Source organism: Zingiber officinale, chromosome 2B, assembly GCF_018446385.1.
Source record: "Zingiber officinale cultivar Zhangliang chromosome 2B, Zo_v1.1, whole genome shotgun sequence".
Classification (NCBI taxonomy): domain Eukaryota; kingdom Viridiplantae; phylum Streptophyta; class Magnoliopsida; order Zingiberales; family Zingiberaceae; genus Zingiber; species Zingiber officinale.
Genome location: NC_055989.1, coordinates 155,042,819 through 155,057,926, shown reverse-complemented (window position 1 = coordinate 155,057,926; position 15,108 = coordinate 155,042,819).

The window sequence follows — 15,108 nt, the reverse complement described above, 5'->3', positions numbered from 1 at the left end:
GATCGGACTCACTCCACTCTTAAGGACTCGGCCTCCTCTCGGCCTTTCCACTTGGCCTAAGAGTCTAGTCTGATCGGGCCGTGTGCCTAGCATGTCTGATCAGACCTTCGGTCTACTCGGCCAGACCACTTCGTTGAGATACATGACTCAACTCTGAATTCATCGAACCAGTAGTCCGATCAGCTAGACCACTCGGCCGAGGCACATGACCGTGCTAACCCCTAGTGTTGACCCCTCCTTGACTTTAACCACCACATCAGTCGACTTTTTTGACTTTGACTCTAACTCCGGAGGCCCCACCTTATTCGCTGTATCACAAGCCTCCTTTTCAAGTATAGTTGAAGGAGGTTGCAAACCTGACTGACTAGACACTTGTGTTTCTTGTGTCTCTCATTCTCCGCTCAGATGCTTGGTCCTAGTTTCGTCGTACGACATTAAGATGAAGTCACATTGGCACATTGAAAATTGAGCACATCATTATCATTAATGCTTAGTATGATGAGCACGCTTTTTTATCATAAGCGTGCTTGACGCCTCCCATCCCTAATAAATGCAGCTCGTATCTTTCCACCACATGTCATACTCTTGTGAAAAGAATATATGATAAGACAGGTGACTGTTGAGATTTGATATGACTGTTATCGGTTCAAATTCAATGCTCCAAATTAATCTCTATCCTGCACCCTTATGAGCAAACAGTTACAAGAGGCTACCACTAGGTTTTTAAGGTTTGCATCCTTTAACGCAACTCTATCATTTTCGCATTTGTCTCTTCGTCTTCCTCTTCGCCTTCTTCCTCATCTTCTTTTGTTATCGCCGATGATTGATCAAGTTCCTTGTCTCCATCGTAAGTTCATTTTCCTCCTTTCCTCCGTTCATTTTTCTTCTTTCTCATGGTTACCACTCCTCCTGTTGTCGTCCACCGACTCTAGAACACTTCCACCGCCTCGGACTTCAATGACAAGGAAGTGGACTAGATGCATCTTACTTACCATCTTCCCCGCAATCACCACATAGAAATCCCGCCTGGCCACGGTCGCCCTAACTTCCCTCCTGCCGGCTACCTAACTTTCTTTAAGGATCAATTTTTAGTCGGCCTTTGTTTTCCTTTGCATCCTTTCTTCACTGAAGTCTGCAACTACTTAGACATTCCCCTCCAATAGTTAGCCCCCAACTCCATTAGGCTATTGTGTGAAGTCATTATCTTGTTCATCGAGTCCCCCTGCATTCTTCAGCACAAACGGCTAAGTTCTTTCCTTAATAATAAAAAAAACCTTTTCTTAGTCTTCTTTGACCAGAGGACTTGATGGTATCCCTGATATGCATCAGTATGCATATCAACTCGCGTCAAAAGTTGAATCTGCCACTTGGTTGATGCGTGACAAAGGATAATAGTCTTTTGGGCATGCTTTGTTCAGATCCTTGAAGTCCACACACAAGCTCCATTTTTCTCGGGCTTGGACATAAGGACCATATTGGCCAACCAACTTGGGAACTTTACTTCTCATATGTGTCTGGCCTCAAGTAACTTGTCTACCTCCATTTAGATAATTGTGTTCTGCTCGATTCTAAAATCTCGCTTCCTCTGTTTGACTAGCTGAGCGTCTGGGCAAATGTGGAGCACGTGCTCCATAACTGTTGGTGATATTGTTAGGATGTATACTAAAAGCTTAGCTTTTTGTATGAATATTTATATTTTGAAATAAGAATCACATTAATCAAATATCTGCATTTATGTTAAATGCAGTTATCTATTTAATTTATATTATAGATAACATGGTGTTTGGTGTGACACAGAAGATTATATTATCAGTTCCTTATAAATTATAAATAGTAACTCACAACCAAGATGGAATGGGACAAACCATTGGAGTGGTTATAGTGTAATTTAGTATTAGTTTATCTTAACTATAAAATTATACTAGTACACTATATGTGTATTTAGCAGGACCATTTGAGGTTGTTCTTTTTATACTGATTGTAAAAAAGAACAGGACCTCTGTTATTATGGAAGTGCGTACTCTTAATCATGATATAATAACAAGCACGTATACTTAATATTTATTTCTTTAATTTATCAAAGGGTGAGATTGAGTTCATTAAATCAATAGGCCCGATAAGTTGGGAAATGATATTATTTATATGGTGTGTTGTTGATCATAGAATGAAACTGTGTCATAGTGATCTACGTTGATGATGCCCCTTGAGGAGCTCATAAAGATTGTCATGTAAACCATGCAGGTGGACTTCGTCCGACATGATAATAAGGTTGAGTGGCACTACTCTTGGAGCTAAATATTAATTAAGTGAGTTGTCAGTAACTCATTTAATTAGTGGGTATTTGATATCTTAAACACAGGGAGACTAACACACTCATGATAAGAAGGAGCCTATATTGTAATATGGGATTGGTGCGGTAGTGCAATAATAACTCTTTAGTGGTATGAGTTATTATTGATGAACTTGAGTTGGGTGTTCGGGGCGAACACGGGAACCTCAAGCTCATTGGGAGACCAAAATCAATTCCTCCTCTCGGTCCCTGTTGTAGCCTCTTATTTATAAAGTCTTATATCTACCTAAAGCCCAGCTTCTTATCAAGCTTAAGGGTCGGCCACATCCTTGCTTGGAGCCCAAGCAAGGGGTCGGCCAAGCCAAGCTTGGAGCCCAAGACTAGGGTCATTCAAGCCATGCTTGATAACCAAGCATGGGGCCGGCCATGATAAGAAGAGAATAAGAGATTTTATTAAAGATAAAATCTTTCCTTTTATAGTCATTCATGAAGGGATTTAAAAGAGAAATTTTATTTTTAAAATTTTCTATTATAGACATCCACATGGTTTAAAAGTGAGTTTTAAATTTTTAAAATCTTTCCTTTTATAGCTTTCTACAAAGGATTAAAGAGAGATTTTAATTTTGTTAAAATCTTTCCTTATTTATAGTTGTCTATAATGTTTAAAAGAGATATTTTAATTTTGATAAAACTTTCTTTTTTTTGTAACCATGATTTAAAAGATAAGTTTTAATTTTAATCTTTCCTTCTTTTTTTTTGTGTAGATGTTTACATGTTTTAAAAGAGAGAGATTAATTTTAAAAATTTCTTTTATTGCCATGTACAATAGAAAATTTAAAAAGAGAGAGATTTTAATTATTTTAAATCTTTCCTTTTTTTGCTTTTGTGTGGTCGACCATGTATTGTTTAAGAGGAAGTTTTATTTTTTTTGTTTTAAAACTTTCCTTTTTAGTCATTAGCAAGGATTAAAAGGAAGTTTTAATTTTGTTTTAAAACTTTCCTTTTTTGCCTTGAGCAAGGATTATAAAAGAGAGGGAGAGGGAGCCTTCATAAGGTGATAACCTTAGTCTCCTCTCTTGATCCTTGTGTGGTCGGCCCTTGCTTCTTGTTTCTTTCTCTCAAGGCCGGTGGCACATCAAGAAGTTCCTTTTCCTTGGTGGCTGGCTACTTGGAAGAGAAGAAGAAGAGAAAAGAAGTTTCCTATTTTGGCATTCCCTTGGTGGCTCGAAAGTCTTGGAGGAGAAGAAAGCTTGGGTGAATTTCATCTTGGTAGATCGTCGCCCACACAATGTACAAGAGAAGGAGGAATACAACAGAAGATCAAGAGGTCTATAAGCTACAAAAAAGGTATAACTAGTTATTTGTTTCTGCATCATAACTAGTTCATCTTCTTTGTATAGAATTTGAAAAATCAAACACAAGAGGCTATCAATTTTAGGCTATCATTTTTGTTATCAATCTTGTGTTTCGATTTCATGTTTCGATATTGTGTTTCTATTGAGGTCACTGTAGTTAAACCTAGTTTACTGAAAGAAGTTAAATATCCGTTTTCTTTGAAAGACTTTGTTTAGAAAATGGTGGATGATCACATACCCAAGAAGGCCTAGTGTCTCGCCATATTTAACCTGGAAGCCGATCTTTGAAATAGATGTTTAATTAACTTCTGTAATATGGTTTAACTTAGTAAGATCACATCGATCAAACTTGGAGTAAAAATGTTAAGTATCGTTTCCAATCCAAGTTTAACTCCTGAAGGACAATTTGGATTAATAATATTAAGCATCGTTTGCAATCCAAATTTAACTTCAGTAGAGTACATGGGTAGCTAGGATAGTTCTATGCTTGTACAAATTTTTATACAGGAGAACTAGAACAGTATTCCGAGTAGCAACCAATAGATATACCTATGATTTCGTGGGGCGTCCAAGCAAATACATCATGGTTGTGTGTTAAACACGGAACAAGCTCTGCTTTGAGTTCTAGGGTCAGGTCGGTTGTTATTTAAGTAGTAGGTTTCAATCGGCCTGACTAGATTTGCACCTCCTCCTTCTCTTCATAAACTAGAGTTGGGGGTGCTTCATGAATGACGTTAACCTTCATTCGTTGGCTCTTTCGAACTGCATAGGCTTCGATCTTGATCACCTATACGTAGCACTTGCATGCTACAAGCGATCACCCTTTACCTCTCCCATCAAGTCGTCGACTGAGAACTTTATCTTCTAGCAGAAGGTGGAGACCATTGGTCCAAGTTACACTAATGATCTAACTCAGATTTTGATAAATGACAAGTGGATTAAAGTTAGAGTGTTTATGGTCTAATTACTTTACCAAGTGTGCAGGAGTTGACTGATAACCATGATTTTGGCTATATTATTGTGAATCATAATGTATATTTTTATTGGTCTATTCATAGCTTAATCTCACATTTACACCATATTTCATAATTGCATATGATTTTGGACCTAATTACAAATTAGCCTATTTTCATGGTATTTGATGCTAATATTTGTTTATTATTTTGTAGACATCAAAAGGGTCATGGACCCGATCAAATCAGACCACATTTGGGCTCAAATCAAGGGCTTAATGAGGCGATCAAACCTTGGAGCATTATGGACCGTCCATTGAAGATCAAGCAGATCTGAGCCATCCGTTGAAGATCCGGCTCATCCAACCTAATGAGGAGTACATCTGGACCATAGATGGAGATCAGTAACTTTTGATCCAGATCTGAGATGTTTTCCATCGTTGATCAAGCGCCGAGAATCCTCAGCTGTCCGATCAGAACTGAAGTTGTTTAAAACGTTGAGAAGCTACAGTGTACACTTGGGCTCGGGTCACGATTTTCTGCTACAGTGGTGTCTTCTTCTCCACCGTGGCGCCGTAACTCCCGTTCCTCAAAACCATATCCGAGAGCTAACTTCTTCAACGACGACGATCTCCAGCTGTCGGCGTTCATCTTCCGGTGATCAGAGAGTGCTGGAGGGAGGTTTCTCGGTGCGTCTTGGTTCTGTTCATCGCCGCGATCCTGTGCAAGGGAGGTTTCTTGTTCAGCGATTTTCACATCCAACTGAGCTCAGAGGGAGGTTTCTTTGAGTCTCATATCTCATTCCGACTTCTATTCCATAGCATAACTTGGATGAATTGGCCATTTGATCCGGTTTGCAAAATTCACATAGTCAAGCTCTGTTTTCTTCGGCTGGTGAGATTATCAGAAGGATGGGAGTTAGAGGGGAGGTTTCCAAAGACTATGAGCACCTACTGGTAATAGTTGGAGGTTAGAGATTAGTTGTTGAAAGCTTGAGGGGAGGTTTCCGATGGCATTTCTGTTGTACAGCAGATTGATGAGATTTGTTTCGGATTTGGATTGAGGAATGCTAGGGTTTCTGTTTTCTTTTTGAATGTTAATGAATTTGCCATGTCGTTGCTCAGATCTGAAGATCTGATCTCTTGTCTTTACCATTCCATTCTTGCTTGAATTTCTGTAATTCTATTTGTGATTTCTTTCTTACAACCCCGACCTTAGATCTAGTTTCTGTTGAATTCTGCTACTGATACTGATAGTTGTAGGTTTTTGTGATTTAGTTAGTAATTCTTTGCTCTGATTTTGGTTTTTGTACTTGTGATCTTGCTTAAATGAAGATTGATCAACTTTAGTTTTGATTGTTACCTCTATTTAATATGATTTTGTTTGAGCCTATGAGTTTAATTGTTGAGTAAATTTGTGTTATGAATTGAAGAGTTGATGAATGATTTTCTTGATTCAATGGTGCATTTAAATCCGAGTTTAATTGAAACTAACTTTGTGAGAAAGAAATTAGATCATGCTTAGACCTTGTTGATGTTATAGCTTCACTTGAATCAATTCTAGAGTATTCACATATTAATTAGTTTCCCTTGGAAAAAAATACGACTTGGGACTCCTTACTACACGTGTTATTTTAGTTAATGTGAGTTTCCAATCTTAATTAATTTGATGCGCCTCGTGGCATACAAAAAGATGAACACCATTAACAGGTCTAGAGGACCTAACATCAGGTTGAAATCCAGTTAGGTCTATGGAACCCGATAGCTGGTATAAAATCCAGATATATCAAGGAGTTGTTGGAACTCCAATGTAGTTTTGATGTGATCAAACAAGTTAGGTTAGGTCTTGTTGGGTTTAAGCTTGTGTTTAAGTGTACAGGAACTTTGAATCACAGGAAGTCAAACAAAAGACGCAGCTAGCAAGAAGGACAGCACGGGAGAGAGCCGACGGGTTCGGTGCATCTGAGAGATGAGGTGTTGCGGAAGAGTATGCAGGCAGACGAGAAGGAGGCGCGTGACATTTCTAAGGGACGAGAAGCTGGAGCAGAAGGTTGCTCGAGAAGGCCGGAAGTTGGGTTTGGGTGAGCCCTATTTCGGATGGCCGAAATTACCCAAGCGAGCAAAGCTTGAGTGGAAGACCCAGACCGAGATGAGAAGAACCGGAGTGGAAGACCCGGACAAAAAAATTCAACTATGTTGACTTTCCTGGTTCGAGCGCCTTGACATGGTCGGGGCGCTCGAAACCAGTCTGAGGTGCTCGGACCATCCGAGCGCCTGAAATCCAAACTTTACCTAAATCAACGTGGCGTTTAACCATTACGTCGGGGATAGAATTTTTTCCCATTCCAGGTGCCTAGAACCCTTCCAGATGCCCCGACCAGGGCTATAAATATAGACCTGGACCAAGAGGTTTAGAACAATACTTGTGATTCATTCTAGTTTTGTTTTGTTCTGTAATTGAGTACTTCAACTGCTGTAAGAGGCTTCTCCACCTAAAAGAGATTGTTTACTGAGCTCCAACTTCCTTGGATTAACAACCTCCCCAGTTGTAACCAAGTAACCCTTTCGTTCCTCTTTTCTTTCAGCCATTTATTTTATTTATGCAAGTGTTAGATTAATTAAGTCATAAATTCGAGAAAGGTTCTTTTTATTTATCAGGACTATTCACCTCCTCTAGCCGGCCGCCAACGGTTCGACAGGAGTGACCCGATATCTGACGGGAAGTCCAGTTGGGTCTGCGGGACCTGATAATCGGCCAAAATCCAGTTGGATCTACGGACCTAATAACTGACAGGAAGACCTGGTGGATCAAAGGCAGGTTAAGTGACTGCAATTGATAAGTAAAAGGTAAGCAACTAGAAAAGAGATCTAGTGAGGACGCTTTCCTGGTTGAGGGAACAGTAGACATCGGTCCAGCTAGATCCATTTGGGAAACCTAAGCTGAGACCTTGACTAAATCCTAGTCTCGAGGAGACATGATCTAATTACTGCTACTACCTTATTGTGCTAAGTTTGGTTTGCATGATTAACATATTTTGGTTGTCTAGACTAACTTTTTTTTTACAGGAAAAAGAAGATGAAAAAGAGTTGTCTGAGCACCCGGGGTTGATCCGGGCACTTAAACTAGCTTCGCCCGAACGAGTGCCTAGCCAGGCACCCAGGCGGTCGGGACGCCTAAGTTGGTCTAGGTGCCCGGACCAGAAAACTCATCCAGAAGCTGAGTTGGTGTGCGACAACTGGTCGAACCCACGTCAACGGTCTGGCTGCCCTGAGGGGGGCTGGGCGCCTGGAGGTGGATAAACTTCGAGAATCAAGTTTTAACGAGTGCTCGCCACGTCAGCATAGTCCAAGTACCCAGGAGAGGATCCAGGCATCTGAACGAGGCTATAAAGCAACCTTCAACTAACAGCTTCTACACAACACTTACTACAAATTTCGTTCTTGCGCACTGCTAAAATTAAATTAAACTTAAACTAAAATTAAACTTAAATTAAAATTTAAATTAAAATTAAATCAATTTAAATTTAAATAAAATTAAACTTAAATTTAAATTAAAAAATAAATTAAACTTAATTTAAAATTTAAAATTTAAAATTTAAAATAAAATAAAATAAATTTAAATTTAAATAAAACTTATACTAAAACATTAATTAAGTCTAACATAAAATAAGATCTAAAATACTAATTCAACTTACATTAGTTAAATAAAGATCAACTTAAAGTTTACTTAAATTAATTAAATTAACCAAATTAAAACTTAAACTTAATTAAATAAATCAATTGAAATTTAATTAACTTAAATTTAAAACTTAATTAAAAATTGATTAATTCAAAATGACTTTTAACTAAAGTAATACCAATTAAATAATCAAATTTAAGAAATAATACTAATGAATACAAAAGAATAATTCTAACTTAGTAATTAATTTATCACATTTGCAAAATCAGTAAAATAATTATAAGTAAGTTTTTTTCTTGAAAACTAAGACCTTATGTTAAAGAAGAAGATATTTATTTAACTAATTTTTAAATTTTAGGAAAATTATTTACTTATGTTTTCTAAAAAATTTTCATTTCTCTAGTGTTACAAAAATTATTTTAGACTTAGTCTAGAATTGAACCTATAAAAAGCATGATCATATATGATCATGTCCGAACGATGAATCAACGGACGCTAGGCACGTGGCGCTCTCCCAACTGCTGACGTAGATCTTCGACCGGTCGCGTGGACCTCTGGCGAACCTGCAATGAAGTCGGGTCGAGAGGGGGTTCCCGGTGACGACCACCGACGCTCAAGTCAGGCAAGAGGAAAACGAGAAAATGGCTCTGAATATGCGAGAATGCCTACCTCCGGCGAGGTGTGAGGCTCCTTATATAGAGCTGTGAAGAGGCTCACGCACGTATACCGAGGCGAACACGTGTCCACTAACCATATCTCAGTATGGGCTTGTCAGAAGAGCTTACCTGACACCATACTGCTACAGTCCGAGCACATCTCTGATGGGACAGCGGAACCCTCTGTCGTAAGATCCTGTGTATGGCCTGGTCGTTGAGCATACCCGTTGTCAGAGGATGTTCCCTTGTCCTTTTGTCTCTTCTTACCTTATTTCGAGCGTCCGGCCGGTCGGCAGTCACCTCACGTCCGGTCGGTCGTATGTACTAGTCCGCTCGGGAGATTCACGGTTGTGTGCTCTGCGGAGACTGTTCGCAGTATTACTACTTTAAGCCTTCGGCCGAGCGCGCTGCCCGCTCAGCCATACAACCCTGTTCAACATGAGCATCGGAACCCCCGACTCCCCGCCGGGCTGTCTTTGCTTCCGTTCGGTCTGGTCGGTCGCCCCAATCTTTATCCGCTCGGTTAAACCCCTGATTGGCCTTTTACCTTTCAACCTCCACGTGGCGATGACTCTGCTTAAAAGGGGGGTCCCCCTCCTTACCGCCGGATCAATATAGATCTAGGGAACGAGCATCTCACAAACACACTAAGTCTACCTTGATTGTATATTTAAGAACATAGAATGACGTGAGATGTGTAAGTCTTTTGCTTGGACTTCAAATGTTTATATCATTATATCAAAATAAGTTGGGGCTATAAATATAACAATACATTGATCAAGTTAAGTAGTGTTTTTTCAGTAACTTTCTTACTTGATATTATTATTTAACTTGACTAACCAATTGAACACTACTATCTTTTTTATATTTAGTTAGTAACTAATGGTTAAATATTTAAGGATAATTTTTAGATAAATATTATTATTTTTAATATCTTGCTAAGGGGGAAGATTTGCTTGGACAACTTAAAAATATTTTAAAATTTACTTTGAATACATAATTTTAAATTTTTTTAAAAAAATAAGATAATTTTTAAAACTTGAAAAATTATTTTGAATCCGTAATTTAAAATTATTGTAAAAATATGTCTTACTTAAAAAAAATTTTAAAAAAACATCTACTATAATTTTTTTGGGGAATGTTTATCTAAAAATTTTGAGCGCATTTTTCTTAAGAAAATTTTCTTTAAAATTACTTTGAAAATCTTGCATAGAAAATTTTTCTTTAAAATCATTGTAAAAACCTTACTTGGAAAATTTTTCTTTAAAATTACTTTGACAATCTTGCTTCGAATTTTTTTTAAAATTATTTTGACAATCTTGCTTAGAAAAAATTTCTTTAAAATTATTTTAAAAATCTTACTTAGAAATGTTTTCTTTAAAATTACTTTGACAATATTTTTTACAAAATTTTCTTTAAAATTACTTTAACAATCTTTCTTAAAAAGAAATTTCTTTGAAAATCTTACTTAGCAAATTTTTTTTAACTTACTATGAAAATCTTTACTTAAAAAATTATTAGAAAGTATTTACTAAATATTTACTTTAAAAAAAATTTCTTACAATTATTTTTTAAAACCTTAAATCTTTGAAAAAGTTTATTTAGAGTTTTTTGAAAAAGATTATGCCGGCAAGAGGGGGTGAATTGCATGTATAATAAAAACAACCTTTTCCGATCTCTCGACTCAAATTAGTAGCAATCACATAATTATAACACATTAATTGAAAAACTACAAAATAAATTAACAACTTAAAGGAAAGAGGCAAAAAGAGTTACTTGATTACATCCTAGCTGATTATTAATCCAAGACAAATAAAAGCACAAAAAAAACTCCTTCGTTGAAGGCGGAAAAGCCTCTTACACTCGTTAAATACTCAGAAAGTTGCCAGGAAATTAATACACAAGTTGATGATTATTGCCTAGGTCTAGGAGTCTTTTTATCCATAGCTTGAAGGCGCCTCCAAAGAGGTCCAAGGTGCCTTCCATCGGATAAGTTTTATCCGCTGTGGATAAAACTCTATCCGCGGCTAACGACTTTCTGAAGGCTCCTTCAAAGGCTAGAATGCACCCTTGTATTATTCATCGAAGACGCCTTCCAAGAGGTATTGAAGGCGCCTTACAGTCCATGGAAGGTGGCTTCCACAGGGCAACTCAGCTCAATAGCTGATTGCTTTGTGTGGGTGATTCTCCGGCTAACCGGAGTTAAGCTCACCCGAACCCAACTCTGACCTTCTCCTCGAGAACCCTTCCTCCCCGGCTTCTCATCCCTCGGACCGCCGCACACGTCTTTCTCTTCTGTCAGTGTACTCTTCCACTGCATTTCATCCTTCGGATGCACCGAGCTCGTCGACTCCTTTCCCGTGTCATCCTTCTTGCTAGTTGCGTCTTCTGCTCGACTTCTTGTGTTATGAAGCTCCTGTACACTTAAACACAAGGATCAAATACAACATGACTTAACTGAACTTGATTGGTCATATCAAAACAACCACAGGGTACTAATAGATTACTCAGAAAATTTTATAGAAGATTACTTGGAAAATTCTTTAACAAAGCCATACTTGGAACACACTTTTGACAAAGCTTTAACTTAGAAAATGCTCTTAAAAATATTTGCAATTTTTTTTTGCTAAACTGAACTTTTGTTCAAACCTCTCACTAAGTCCGATACAAAGTGTATACTTTCAGTTATATTTCTGCATTAATGTCTAACATTACTTATACCATATTATACCTATCTTTTACCTTGTTTTTTTTTATAAATGTCAACGGGGGAGGATAAGGGTTAATGTAGAAATAGAACAAATAAAAACCTGATCAAGTAAATCAAATTCAAAACTAACTTAGATTATTTGTTTACATTTGGTATATCGTCTTTCAATATTATTTTTTTAACTTTAACCCAGATTGTCATTGCTTTGAGGAAGATTGTTGGTGCAAGTTGCACTAATGATCTAACTCAGATTTTAATGAATGACAAGTGGATTAAAGTTAGAGTATTTGTGGTCTAATTACTTTACCAAATGTGTAGAAGTTGATAGACCTGGAGGACCTGACACCAAGCTAAAATTCTGCTAGGTCCGCAGGACCCGATAGCTGGTATGAAGTCCAGATAGGTCAAAGAGTGACCCGATATCTGGCGGGAAGTCTGGTTGGATTCGTGGGACTTAACAATCGGTCGAAGTCCAGTTGGATCTACAAACCTGACAACTGGGCGGGAAGACCTGGTGGGTCAAAACAAGTCAAGCGACTGCAATTGGTAAGTAAAAGGTAAGCAACTGAAGGAGAGATCCAGTGAGGATGCGTTCTTAGATGAGGGAACAGTAGGCGTCAGTCTAACTTAGGTCCATTTAGAATATCAAAGCTGAGACCTTGACTAAATTCTAGTCTCAAGGAGACGGGACCTAGTTACTACTACTAACTTATTGTGCTAACTTTGTTTTACAAGATAAACATATTTTGATTGTCTGAACTAACTCTCTTTTTTGTAGAAATTAAAGAGAAGTTGGAAAAGAGTTGTTTGGGCACCTGAAAGTGATCTGGGCACTCGAACTCCTGGCGCCCAGGGTTGATCCGAGCGCCCAGACCAGCTTCGTCCGAACGGGTGCCTGGCCAGGTACCCGGGCGGTCCGAGCGCCCAGAGTTGGTCCAGGCGCTCGAACTAGAAAACTCATCCAGAAGTTGAGTTGGAGCACAACGGTTGGCTGAACCCACGTCAATGGTCCAAGCGCCCAGATAAAGTTTCAATGAGAACTCGCCATGTCAGCACAATCTAGACACTCGGGAGGGGATCCAAGCATCCGAACGGGGATATAAATGCATCCTTCGACCAAGCAGCATCTACATAACAATTGCTATGACTTTCGTTCTTGCGCGTTGCTCCAAGAAGGCTCCGACGATCCTGAAAAGCTACTCCGACAACCTATAATTAAGGAATTCTATTCCTACTTTCTTCTTGTCAATAATCTTTCATTTTCAAACTGATAGTGATTATCCAACGAAAGCACTCAACGAGTGTGGAGCTTGGAGTAGGAGTCGTTGAAGGCTCCGAACTAAGTAAAATTACTTGTATTATTATTTGTATTTTTATGTTTCTTTTCTGCTGCGTAATCTCAACTTTCGAAAAAGCAACGAACACTATTTACCCCCTTCATTGTCTTTACGATCCAACATTATACCTATTCAATTTAGATCAAATAAAAACATTTTGACATATCCAGAATAATACCAATCCCCCATTTCATGAAGAAAATATAACCAAGCTTATGCTCTGACCCGAGTAGCATGGGGGGCATGGAATCCCATGTAAATCAGCAAGGACCACCTGCAAGTCTAAATACTCCTGGGTGACTGATAGCGAAGTAGTACTGTGAGGGAAAGGTGAAAAGAACCCCCATCAGGGAGTGAAATAGAACATGAAATCGTGATCTCCCAAGAAGTGGGAGGAAAATATGATTTCTGACTGTGAGCCTGTTGAAGAATGAGCTGGCGACTCATAGGCAGTGCCTTGGTTAAGGGAACCCATTGGAGCCGTAGCGAAAGCAAGTCTTCATAGGGCGATTGTCACTTCTTATAGACCCAAACCTGGGTGATCTATCCATGACTAGGATGAAGCTTGGGTGAAACTAAGTGGCGAGTCTTCAACGCCGATCAACCCAAAATCACCTTGTAGGTCGAGGGGTGCGTCTACCATAATGAAGGTCGATCGGCGAGTCCTCATCAGGGGCTCCTCACATAGAGAGATAGCCAATCGGATTTGTAGATCGATTATACCTCATTTCCGATAAATTCGTATAAAGGTGTTGTCATGCATTGAAGCTCGATCTTCTCTATTTACAGCTACTCGAGCGCCTTCTTGAAGATAATGTTGATAGATCTCCCTTTGTCCACAAAAGTTCGGTGGATGTTGTAGTTAGCTACAACAGTCTTGATGACTAGGGCGTCATCATGCGGTACTTCCACCCTTTTTAAGTCCTTAGAACCGAAGTTATTTTCGGGCCCTTGTGCTTGCTCCTAGTTGCATCCGATCACGTGAATTTCCAATCGACGGTCGTGTGACTTTCTTGCTTGGTTTGAGTCGCCACCAGTCGGGCCACCCGCGATCATGCTTATATCTCCCCGAGTGACATTATTGTGTTTTTCTTCCTCATGAGCTAGTTGGCGCAACGGCTCTGTAGGTGCGTGTGTCGAGGCTTGGTTATTATGTTGTTAGGGTCGCTGCTAATTCCGATCGGCATTCCCAGGGCTTCTCCTCAAGGGTCCACTCGGTCGACAACTATGTTAATGATTGGGAGATGGCGAACGTTGGTGAAATCCTTGGTTGGTTACTTGACGCATCTCTTGGTTGTCTGATAATAGTTTTCAATTTCATAGGTTCCCGATCGATGGTAGGTGTAGAACAGCGGAGTCCATCGGTGGGGCACGAGGAACGCATTCACTCGACTTCTACGTGTTGGACTACGTTCAGCCTCTGCTCATGAGATATGATGGATGGCCCGATCAGGGTCCTTTGTGTGGCAGAGGAGGGGGAGGGGCTCGACGCTTGGGGGTAGAGACAAGAGCAAGCACGACATGCTCTTCTTCTGAGCGGACTGTGTCTCCTCTACATTGATGCACTTAGTTGCCCTTCCGAGCAAATGATCAAAATCTCTAAGGGGCTTTTTGATCAGGGACTGAAAGAAGTCCTCATCTATGAGCCTCTGGTAGAAGGCACTCACTAGGATCTCTGGGGTGCTCGAAGGAACGTTCATGGCTACTTAGTTGAATCTTTTGATGTACGCCCTCAATGCCTCCTTGGGTCCTTGTTTAAGGGAAAATAGACTCAACGTGGTTTTGTAATAGCGGCGGCTATGAGCGAAGTGGTGGAGGAATGGTCTATGAAAATCCTTGAAGCATCAAATTGTTAGAGTGTATACTAAAAGCCTAGCTTTTAGTATAAACATTTATCTAGAAATAAGAATCACATTGGTCAAATGTCTACATTTATGATAAATGTAGTTGTTCAATTAATTTATATTGTAGATAACATGGTGTGTGGTGTCACACACAGAGGATCATGTTATCAGTACCTTATAAATTATAAACAGTAGCTCACGACCATAATGGAAAGAAACAAACCATTGGAAGGTCGTAGTGTAATTAGGTATTAGTTTATCTTAACTATATAATTACACTAGTAC